Raw genomic sequence first — 12,448 nt, forward strand, 5'->3', positions numbered from 1 at the left:
TACCTGATGATGAGTGATGTTGTTTCATGTGTCTGTTGGCCATCTAGATGTCTTCTTTGGAAAAGTGTCTTTTCATGTCTTCTGCCCATTTCTTTACTGGATAATTTGTTTTCCAGGTGTTGAATTTGGTAAATTCTTTATAGATTTTGTATAGTAACCCTTTATCCAATATGTTATTTGCAAATATCTTCTCTCATTCTGTCCGTTGCCTTTTAGTTTTGTTGATTGTTTCCTTTGCAGTGCAGAAGCTTTTTAACCTAATGAGGTCCCGATAGTTCAGTTTTGCTTTTATTTTCCTTGCCTTTAGACACGTGTTGAGTAAGGAGTTGCTGTGGCTGAGGTCAAAGAGGTTGTTTCCTGTTTTCTCTTCTAGAGTTTTGATGGTTTCCTGTCTCACATTTAGGTCTTTCACCAATTTTGAGTTTATTTTTGTGTATGGTGTAAGAAGGTGGTCCAGTTTCACTTTTCTGCATGTTGCAGTCCAGTTCTCCCAGTAGCATTTATTGAAGAGATTGTCTTTTTTTCCATCAGATGGTCTTTCCTGCTTTGTCACAGATTAGTTGGCCGTACATTTGGGGGTCCCATTCTGGGTTCTCTATTATATTCCATTGGTCTATGTGTCTGTTTTTGTGCCAGTACCATACTGTCTTGATAATTACAGCTTTGTAGTTGAGGCTAAGGTCTGGGATTGTGATGCCTCTTGCTTTGGTTTTCTTTTCAACATTACTTTGGCTATTTGGGGTCTTTCGTAGTTCCATACAAATTTTAGCATTGTTTGTTCTAGCTCTGAAAAGAATGCCAGTGCAATTTTGATTAGGATTGGATTGAATGTGTAGATTGCTTTAGGTTGTATTGACATTTTAACAGTATTTGTTCTTCCAATCCATGAGCATGGGATGTTTCTCCATTTCTTTGTGTCTGATTCAATTTGTTTCATAAGTTTTCTATAGTTTTCAGCATACAGATCTTTTACACCTTTAGTTAGGTTTATTCCTAGGTATTTTACGGTTCTTGGTGCAATTGTAAATGGGATCAGTTTCTTGATTTGTCTTTCTGTTGCTTCATTATTGTATAGAAATTCAACCAATATCTGTATATTGATTTTGTGTCCTGTGACTTTGCTGAATTCATGTACTAGTTCTAGTAGCTTTTTGATGGAGTCTTTCAGGTTTTCCATGTAGAATATCATGTCATGTGCAAAGAGTGAAAGTTTGACTTCTTCTTTGCAAATTTGGACACACTTTATTTCATTTTGTTGCCTGATTGCTGAGGCTAGGACTTCCAACACTATGTTAAACAACAGTGGTGAGAGTGGACATAACTGTCATGTTCCTGATCTCAGGGGGAAAGCTCTGTTTTTCCCCACTGAGGATGTTATTAGCTGTGGACTTTTCATACATGGCTTTCATGGTGTTAAGGTATGTTCCTTCTGTCCCGACTTTCTTGAGGGTTTTTATTAAGAAACAATGCTGCATTTTGTCACGTGCTTCTTCTGCATCTACTGACGGGATCATATGGTTCTTATCTTCTCTTTTATTAATGTGATGTATCACATTGATTGATTTCTGAATATTGAATCAGCCCTGCAGCCCAGGAATGAATCCCGCTTAATCATGTTGAATGATTCTTTAATATACTGTTGAATTCGATTTGCTAGTATCTTGTTGAGAATTTTTGCATCCATGTTCATCAGGGATATTGGCCTGTAAGTCTCCTTATTAATGGGGCCTCTTTCTGGTTTGGGAATCAAGGTAATGCTGACTTCATAGAATGAGTCCGGAAGCTTTCCTTCCATTTCTACTTTTTAGATCAGCTTGTGAAGGATAGGTATTAACTCTGCTTCAAATGTCTGGTAGGATTTCCCTGGGAAGCCATCTGGCCCAGGACTATTATTTGTTGGAAGATTTTTGATAACAGATTCAATTTCTTGTCTGGTTATGGATCTGTTCAAATTTTCTGTTTCTTCCTGAGGTTTGGTAATGTGTGAGGGTCTAGGAATTTGTCCATTTTTTTCCAGGCTGTCCAGTTTTTTGGAATATAATTTTTCATAGTATTCTCTAATAATTGTGGATTTGGTTATGATCTTTCCTCATTCATTTGTGATTTTATCTATTAGGGTTCTCTTTTCTTTTTGAGAAGTCTGGCTAAGGGTTTATTAATTTTGTTTTTTTTTTTTTTTTTAAAAAAAAACAGCTCTTAAATTCATTGATCTGTTCTACTGTTTTTGTTTTGTTTTGTTTTGTGTTTGGATTCTATATTGTTTAATTCTCCTCTAATCTTTATTATTTCTCTTCTACTACTGGCTTTTGGGTTTCTTTGCTGTTCTTCTTCTAGTTCCTTTAGTTGTGCTATTAGGTTTTGTATTGGGGATTTTTCTTGAATCATGAGATAAACCTGGATTGCAATGTATTTTCCTCTTCTGACTGTCTTTGCTATATCTCAAAGGGTTTAGACTATTGTGTTTTCATTTTTATTTGCTTCCATATATGTTTTAATTTCTTCTTTAATTGCCTGGTTGGCCCATTCATTATTTCATAGGATGTTCTCTAACCGCCATGCATTTGGAGGATTTCCAAGTTTTTTCTTGTGGTTGATTTCAAGTTTAATAGTGTTGTAATCTAAAAATATGTATGGTAAGATTTCAGTTCTTTTATATTTATTGAGGGCTGTTTGGTGACCTAGTATGTGATCTATCTTGGAGAATGTTCCATGTGCACTTGAGAAGAATGGGTATGCTGTTGCTTTTGGATGAAAAATTCTGAATATATCTGTCAAGTCCATCTGGTCCAGTGTATCATTCAAGGCCATTGTTTCTTTATTGATTTTATGCCTAGATGATCTGTCCATTGTTGTAAGTGGAGTATTACAGTCCCCTGCAATTAACACATTCTCATCAATACGATTGCTTGTTTGTGATTAATTGATTTATATATTTGGAATTTTCAAGCTGGGGGCATGAACATTTATAATTGATAGCTCTTCTTGATGGAAAGACCCTGTAATTATGATATAATGCCCTTCATCATCTCTTGTTACAGGCGCTAGTTTAAAATCTAGTTTGTCTGATATAAATATGGCTACTCCAGCTGTCTTTTGACTTCTAATAGCATGATAGGTAGTTCTCTATCCCCTCACTTTCAATCTGAAAGTGTCCTCATGTCTAAAATGAGTCTCTTATAGACAGCATATAAATGTATCTTGTTTTTTAAATCCATTATGGTACTCTATGTCTTTTGAACGGGCATTTAGTCCATTTACATTCAAAGTTATTATTGAAATATATGGATTTAGTGTCATTGTATTATCTGTAGGCTTTATGCTTGTGATGATGTCTCTGCTCCTTTGTAGTCTTTGCAGCATCACACTCACAGAGCACCCCCTTAGGATCTCTTGTAGGGCTGGTTTAGCAGTCATGAGCTCCTTCAGTTTTTGTCTGGGAAAGCCTTTATCTCTCCTTCTATCCTGAATGACAGCCTTGCTGGAGAAAGAATTCCTGGTTGTATATTTTTCCTATTCAGCACATTGAATATTTCCTGCTACTCCCTTCTGGCCTGCCAAGTTTCAGTGGACAGGTCTGCTATTACCCTCATGTGTCTACCCTTGTAGCTTAAGGCCTTTTTGTCCCTAGCTGCTTTCAGAAGTCTCTATCTTTGTATTTTGCCAGTTTCACCAGGAAATTCCATGGAGAACACCTATTCTTGTTGATTCTGAAGGGGGTTCTCTGTGCCTCCTGGATTTGGAGGTCTGCTTCCTTCCCCAGATTAGGGAATTCTCAGCTATAATTTGTTCACATAAACTTTCTGCCTCTTTCTCTCTCTCTCTTCTTCTGGAACTCCTATCATATGGAAATTATTATGTGTCATTGAATCGCTTAGTTCTCTAATTCTCCCCTCGTGGTCTAGTATTTTTTTTTTACCTCTTTTTTTCCTTGGCTTCACCATTTTCCATAATTTTATCTTCTATTTCACTTATTCTCCCTTCTGCTTCCTCCATCCTTGCTGTCACTGCATCTATTTTGTACCTTATTTATAACATTTCTTAATTAGTCATGACTATTATTTAGTTCCTTGATCTCTGTAGCAATAGATTCTCTGCTGTTTTGTATGCTTTTTTCAAGCCCACCTATTAATCATAAGACTATTATTCTAAATTCTTGATCAGATATATTGTTTATATCTGTTTTGAGGAATTCTCTAGCTGTCATTTCTTCCTGGAATTTCTTTTGAAGAGAATTCTTCCATTTTATGATTTTGGCCAGTTTGCTGTCCTTTTGGTGTTTTAGTAGCTTATTATGTGTCCTGCACCTGCGAGCACTACTATATTAAAAAGGGGTCATATACTCTTCAGGGCCTAGACCTTCAGGAGGTGGTTTTGGAGTGGGTTGTGTGCTCTCTGTTGTGGCTCTGGTTGCTTTATCTCCCTAGTCATAGTGGTGCTTTGCACCTTCTACCAGGTGTGCTTTGATTTGTTGTTGAACTAATCCTGGAAAAAATTTATAAAGGGGGTGATGGTGGAAGAAGCCATATTCCATACAAAGAGAGAAATGACATGGTGGGGAAAAAGAAAAAAAAATGACCAGGCAGAGACTCAGAGAAACTATACAGCTTAATCCAGAGATGGAGGGGAAAATAAAGTAGAAGGAGATGAAGAAGAGGTGTAAAAAATTAGATTAAAAATGCCTGCTTAGGGGCGTGTGGGTGGCTCAGTCGGTTGAGTGTCCGACTTCGGCTCAGGTCATGATCTCATGGTCCGTGAGTTTGAGCCCCGCGTCAGGCTCTGTGCTGACTGCTCAGAGCCTGGAGCCTGTTTCAGATTCTGTGTCTCCCTCTCTCTCTGACCCTCCCCCGTTCATGCTCTGTCTCTCTCTCTCTCAAAAATAAATAAACATTAAAAAATTTTTCTAAAAATGCCTGCTTTAACAAACTAACAACCAGAATAGAGAAGGGAAGAAATAAGAGGAATAAAAGGAAGGAAAAATATATATAAAATAAGAATTGACCAAGAATCAAATCAGAAAATGCAAAAACGCTGTACAGATATCTGATGCTGCCTTGGAACCAGTAGCTGTGCTGGTTGGTTAGGTCAGTGTCAATCTTGCTCTAGTTTACCAGTCTCTCCTCCCCAGACTGGGTGACCCAAACCACTCTGTTCAGACCATCCTCACAGTACTGCATGAACTTGAACAGGCCAGTTTGACCCACTTCTCAGTCTCCTGCACCTCCCAGGAGCTCATCTGGGATTCATACCCTGATGTTTTAAAGGATCCCACTCCATGTACCCTGGTGCCAGGGAAGTGCCAGTCAACCCAGCTGACTAAGGGCTTCTGACTGGTGGGTGTCAGCAGGGTCTTTTGTCCTTGGAGTGGCTATATACCTTCTTCCCACAGCATTCAAGGGAGGGACTGCTCTCTTTGACTGAGCCTCTGAGTTCACTACCAAGCCCAGGGCTGGCTTTCCTCCTTTCCAGGTGTGTTCAGGGCGGCAGGCCCCAGTCCACAGAAAGCCCTACAACCTGGATCATGTTAGAAGTTGGTTCTTACTCTGTTCCCCCCACCCCCAAGTCCATGGTTTTTCTCTTGTCCAAACACAATCCTACACTTCCACAGCCTCTCTTTCTCTTCCTTTTCTCTCTCCATAGGAAGGGATTCCTCCTCCCTGTGCCTATGCTGCCCATTTTATCTCTCCCAATTTACAATCACGTACCTATGGCCCACCAAGGTGTTCCCATGGACCCCTGTAGATGTTTCTGTCACTCTGTAGCCTGGATTCCTGGAATTCCAAATATTCTGTCCTCAATACTGCTGTGTTTAAAGGACGAAGAAACTTTGGATCTCCCTACTTCTCTGCCATGTTGACTCCTCTCCAGTGAGTTAATTTTTCTAATAAAAAATACCAAACTTTTAAGACTATTTAGATTGTGTTATAAAAGAGACTATGACAAATAAAATGTATTTTGAGTTATTTTTTTCTATTTGGAAAAATTTAAAGATCAAAGTTTTATTTATGTGAGTATAGTTTCTTTTATTTTTCTACTTTTCATGAGATTGGAAAGTAATATTATTTTTACCTACACTAAGAGAGTATTAGCAGGTGTGACAATTGAAATCTGTTATAAAAAGCACAGGATCAGGATTTACTAGATTGTTTTGATAAAAAGGTTTCCATATTTGCTTTTATTCATCCTTACTTTTGAAAAATTTTCCAGAAGTCAATTTTGTTTTTTCAATTCCACAGTCCTAGAACAATTGAGCAATGGACTGTGAAGTTGTAACTACCTTTCTTCATTTTCCAATACACCAATACACACAAGTTAGACAAGGTTCTTAACATTCTTTCTCCAATAAAATCTAAGTTGAACTACTGTGTGTGAAATGCTACTATTATAAGAGGTCCTGCTCTATGGAGGGCAGACAAGCATGAAACTAGATTTTTTTCAGCTTTCATTTATTACTTACTAAGAAAAAATGTCTAGAGAGGTAAAAAGTTCCCCTGATATGCAAATTTCTAGTTATTGATGAACAATTTAGACTATTTTCTAAATTGAGAATTGAAGGTTTTAATTATAATTAAATTTATTCTAAATATATAACACTTAATTAAATATAAATAAACACACATGTATATACTCTGTGTTCTAATTATTCTTTCATGTAAGTGGCATAAGTGATTCTGTAGCTTAACCTGCAATACTTTTGTAAACAATCAGATTCCAGAGGAGTGCAAAACAATGAATGGTGTCATCAATGTTTTTTTCTGCACAAATACTCTAAAAATGTATAACTTGCCCAAAAGAAGTTTGGGCATTGGCTTCAGCTCTGAGAGGTAACCTATAAGCTCTTGGAATGTCCTACCTAATTAAAGAATCCTTGTTTACCTGGAGGCTTGGGCCATTCCTGATAATCTGCACTAACAACGTGATTTATGGTGGGGAGTCTTTGGCCACATGGTATCAGCTGTACCTCTGGAGGGAATGGAGTATGAGTTCAGCAACAAAAGTAGTTAACCATATCTATGTGACCCATTTCCAATAAAACTCTGGACACTAAGACTCAGGTGCATCTCTCTGTCAGTACTTTATGTGTATTACTACACATCATTGCTGGGAAAAATGGGTGCTGTCTGCACAGTGCCACTGGGAGAGGACAACTGGAAGCTCCAATGTCCTGGTGTCTCCAGGACTCTGCCCTGTGTGCATATTTCCTCTCTGGTGTTAACTTATCCTTTTGTTGTAATCAATCATAACCATGAGTATAATGGCTTTTCTGAGTTCTGTGAGTACTTCTAGTGAATAATTAATCCTGCCTATAGTCTTGGGAATTACAAAACTTGTGGTTGGTATGAGAAGTGAGAATGGTTTGGGGACCTCCAGAACTTCACAAAGGCAATTAAAGTAGGCAAATTAAAATTGTTTAAATAATCAGTAACATTTTCACTGAACTAATTATGACATTCTTAATTTCTTCAAAATATTCTAAATTTTATTTAGGTATATTTATTAAGGAACTATGCTGTATAAGTTACTACATATACAAAGTCCTCAAGATGGTACAATCAACTGAAAATCATCCAAATTTCCGTGAAACAGTGTCTGTATTGTGATGATGTCTATGATTCAGGGTCATATCTGTCTTGTCTACTGCTGTATCCCTAATACCTAATACAATACTTGGCACTAAATCCTCATATATTGTTTTAGTCTGTTTGGGCTGCTGTAACAAAAATACCATAGACTGGGTGGCTTAAGCAATAAATATTTATTTCTCATAGGTTTAGAGGCTGGAAGTCTAGGATCAAGGAGCTAGTAGATTGAGTTTTTGGTGAGAGTCTGCTTTCTGCCTCACATGGCTGTCAACTCACTGTGTGCTTCTCATGTGGCAGAAGAGGCTAGAGAACGCTGGGGGGTTTTTTTGTTTGTTCTTTTTGTTTGTTTTGTTTTGTTTTGTTTTGTTTTTTGTCTCTGTTTGTGTCTGTGTTTGTTTTTTTAGTACACTAATTCCATTCATGAGGGCCTTACCTTCATGATCTAATCACCTCCTGAAGGCTCCATCTTCTGACACTATCACATTAAAGATTAGGATCTCATCATATGAATTTAGGGGGACAGGAATATTAAGTCATAATAGATAGATGGAACCAGAACTGAATTTTTGTAAATTAATTTTTCAGACATACGAAGTTCAAAGAATCTATGCTACATCTATCTAATTATGTCCAGATGACAGTTGTATGTATTGGTACTAAGATCAACATGGAAATAAGAATTGCAAAACAAGTCGTGAGATACTTGAACACCTACATGTAAAGGATGGATAGATATGGATGAGGCTATCCTGTCAAAGTATACAGATGAAAAAGAATTTGGGTAAATTGCTGGGAATAGGCATTGGTGTCCATTGTTTGTTCCTCTGTTTCTTTGATATTTGAAAGTCAAAATTAAAAAAAAAAAAGTCTGCTAGGTCATAATATTTATTTGTATGTACCATAGAATTTCAAAGTACTCTATTGAAGTCTCCTGTTCCAGTTTTTATTCAGAAGTAACATCACACCATATCTCTGAAGCTAAGACATCACCTACTTGGGTTGGGGAAAGTGAGGAGAGGCATAAGAAACATTCTTCATCAATATCTTTCCAAATTCTCTATTTTTTATACCTTGATGAATTGTAGGTCTTAGAAATAATTCACTGTAAGAACAGGCAGAATTAATAACCCAATTGACCCTCTTAGTTAAGAGTGTGGATATTTAAGGCATTTAACTCTTTGATATTACAATCTAGGATGCAAGGCTAACACCAGTTAAAGAGGCAGTAATTCCACACATTTTATGTATGTAATCTCTAGTAAATATGGACTCAGTACACTGTCATGTATTTACATCAATGATCACTTCAGTCAGGCAGGTAAATTCAATACTTAGACATTGTATTGATTACAATCAATAAACATAATGAGAAAAAGACAGATATATAGTATACCAGGTTAGTATACTCTTGAAGTATGATGAAATATTTAGAGGAAGTATTACATACTGATGCTACTGCAACAAAATTCACATGACATAAAATTAACTCTTTAATATGCAACAATTTAGTGGCATTTAGCACATTTGCAGTTTCTTATAATGACACTTCTATCCAGTTCCAAAATATCCACCATTCCAAAGTGAAGCTCCATAACCATTACATGGTTTCTCTCATTTTCCGCTGACCCTCAAGCACAGCACCCATCAATGTGTATTTTATCTCTATTGATTTATATTTTTGTATATTTCATATAAATTGAATCATACACTATATGGAATTTTGTGCCTGGCTTTTATCACTTAGGATAATATTTTGGAGATTCATCCACATTGTAGCATGGATCAGTACTTTGTTTCTTTTTAAGGCTGAATAATATTTAATTGCAAGTATATACCACATTTTGTTTATCCATTCACCCATTGATAGATTTTTTAGGCTGTTTCTACCTTTTGGCTATTTTGGATAGTAATGCTATTAACATGCATATACATGTACTTGTTTGTGTATCTATTTTAAATTTTTTTGTGGGAGAGCATGTATAGATTTAATGGTGGAATTGTGGAGGTCATTTGGTAATTTTATGTTTGACTATTTGATGAACCATCAAACGGTTTTCCACAGTGACTATGGTTGTACCATTTTGGTTTCCCATCAGCAATGGACCTTTTGATTATAATCATCATAGTGGATATGATATGGTACCTCATTGAGCTTTTGATTGTCATTTCATCTTTTCATGTGCTTCTTGGCTATTTGTACATCTTACTTGGAAAAAGTCTATTTTAGTTACTTGCCTGTTTTTTAATTGGGTTGTGTTTTGTATTTAAGTTGTGAGAGTTATTTATACATTTTGGATAATAAATCCTTATCAGAAACAATCATATATTTCAAATATATTACCTCACATGTAAAGTCAAACTATGTTATGATGAAAGGCCTTAAAATTAGGAAACTTATTAAAATTTGGGCTTGTGTTTATGAAAAATAAGTGGGTGGAGTTAGACTTATGAAATAGGTCTCATCCATCCTAAACATCCAATGAAGTCTTCCTAAACAAGAATTTTATCCAGGAAACTAATTTTTATTATATCCACGTTGGTTACTCCAATATAAGTATTTTTTTTCTTGTTGATTCAGAATTTCTAATTATTTCCTGTTTAATCTTTGTTTTCTTGCTTCTGTACAAGTAAAAGAGCTTCTTATTTTCTCTGAGAACAGATGAGAAAGGAGTAAAAAGATTTTCATGCTTATGGCAATCTCACCAAACAAAAAACTCCTCCAACCCCACCACAATAAAGAAAGGAGAGCAAATATCTGTTCTTACTTACTTTTCAAATAAGTTTTGTTATAATAATATTAATAATAAGAACAATGGTTTTATATGACACTTAAATTAGAATTATATATTGTGCACAAGCTGTCCCTAAAAGCAAGCTTGGGAAAATCTTTAGCAAATAAAACTATATTGTACTATGAAAAATAAACAACAATAAAAGTCATTTTAAAAGACACCACTTTTGTGACTACTCAAAAGACTGAAATATACCATAATTTTTATAAACATATAATTTCTATATTTGTTGATTTCTGTAATTTCCATTCCAAATATAACTATTCTACAATTTTTGTTTCAAAGGGATAAAAGAAAGAGAATACACACCTCACAGTCAGCAGTGTGATATGTCATTTCGGTGTTGTTCAGTTCAAGAGAAAGCTGGAAAACTGGATTCATCCCAGGACTTGCAGTCCAGAGCATCTTTTTTTCTCTTCTTTTTTTTTTTTTTTTTTTTTTTTTTTTCTTTTAATTTAAAGAATGGCAGACTGCCACATACAGCACCTCATTTGGATGTGTCTGGAATCCTGGAAGCTTGACTATCTTATGTTCCACTACAAATGGACCTTGAGAGGCTGTTGGGAAGTTCTAGTGGGGGAGTGCAGCTAATCCCATACCCTTGACCAAAGAACAATCCTCCTCTATCAGGAAAGATGGTCCTCTTCAACCGAGCCTGCAATTTCAGGAAGGATGTACAGGGAGTGGTGAGGGAGGAAGGGGACACCAGCCTAGCCAGTCACATCAGCCAAATTGACCCATGGGGTGACAGATGTTGCCAGATTGCCCTCACATCCTTTTTTTTTTTTTTAAGGTTTTGTATGTCTTGATTTCTAACCAGACAGCAACAACAGTGTGGTTTTGTCTTGAATATTTTAAAAGCAATAACCCAATTGTAGAAAGGAACTTCTAATGATGATGCTTCTATAGTATTCCATGAAGTTTAATACTAAAATATACTATTTGAATTTTAGTGGCAATTAAAATTGTTTTTTTTAATTATTTTATATAGAGAGAGCACATGAGTGGGGAGAGGGGTAGAGGGAGAGAATCTTAAGCAGACTCCATGCTCAGTGTGGACCCTGACGTGGGCTCCATATCATGACCCTGGGATCATGTCCTGAACCCTGGGATCATGACCTGAGCTGAAATCAAGAGTCCAATGCTCAAAAGACTGAGCCACCCAGGCACCCCTCAGAATTCTTATCCATAGAAGTCATGTCTATTAACATGGGAATTAACTTTATTTACCATTATTATTTGAAGTAATGGAGTGTTAATAATTAGAAATAAACATCTGGATGCCTGGGTGGCTCAGTCAGTTAAGTGTTCAACTTCGGCTCAAGTCATGATCTCAAGGTTCCTGAGTTTGAGCACTGCATTGGGCTCTGTGCTGACAGCGTGGAGCCTGGAACCTGCTTTGGATTCTGTCTCTCCTGCTCTCTCTGCCCCTCCCCCGCTCACACTCTCTTACTCTCTGTCAAAAATAAATAAGCATCTTTCAATCCCTGTTGATTATTTTGAAATGATTTTTCAAATGCTGATATTTTTAAAACTGTACCATTAAATGTTCTGACTATTAATCCTCCCCAAAGCTATTTTGATTACACTGTTTTAATGATATACAAGTAAAGGTCCTGGATTTATTCTAGCACTGGTTCAATTTTCAATTAGTTACTTGCACTAATTAGATATGACACGATTTATTTCTGTGGCTTGTACTTTCACCTGTTTCCCTTCCTTTCATTCTTAACTCTATTTGCAATCTAGCAGAAAAAGCTCACCTGTTTTATCTATTCCTTTTGTTTAAATTTCATTGATTAAGAAATAGGATGTAAATTCACTGTAGCTAGCACCTCTATATTTCTAGCAAGAAATTCTGCCATTAGTTTTAAAAGATAAAGATAAAACTCACTTCCAAATGAAATCTGTTATCCATTTCAGAGAGCTTCCTTATTAATCAACGTCTAGACTCTTTATCTATTAAGCTTCTGTTTTATCCTCAAGACCTGTGTCATTTAGTTGTTAGAGGAGAATGTGAAATTTTCTATATGGATTGGTCTGAAAGGTTTATTACTGGTATTAGAGACTTAATTA

Source organism: Herpailurus yagouaroundi, unplaced genomic scaffold (assembly GCF_014898765.1).
Source record: "Herpailurus yagouaroundi ecotype Mexico unplaced genomic scaffold, PumYag 29, whole genome shotgun sequence".
Lineage (NCBI taxonomy): Eukaryota > Metazoa > Chordata > Mammalia > Carnivora > Felidae > Herpailurus > Herpailurus yagouaroundi.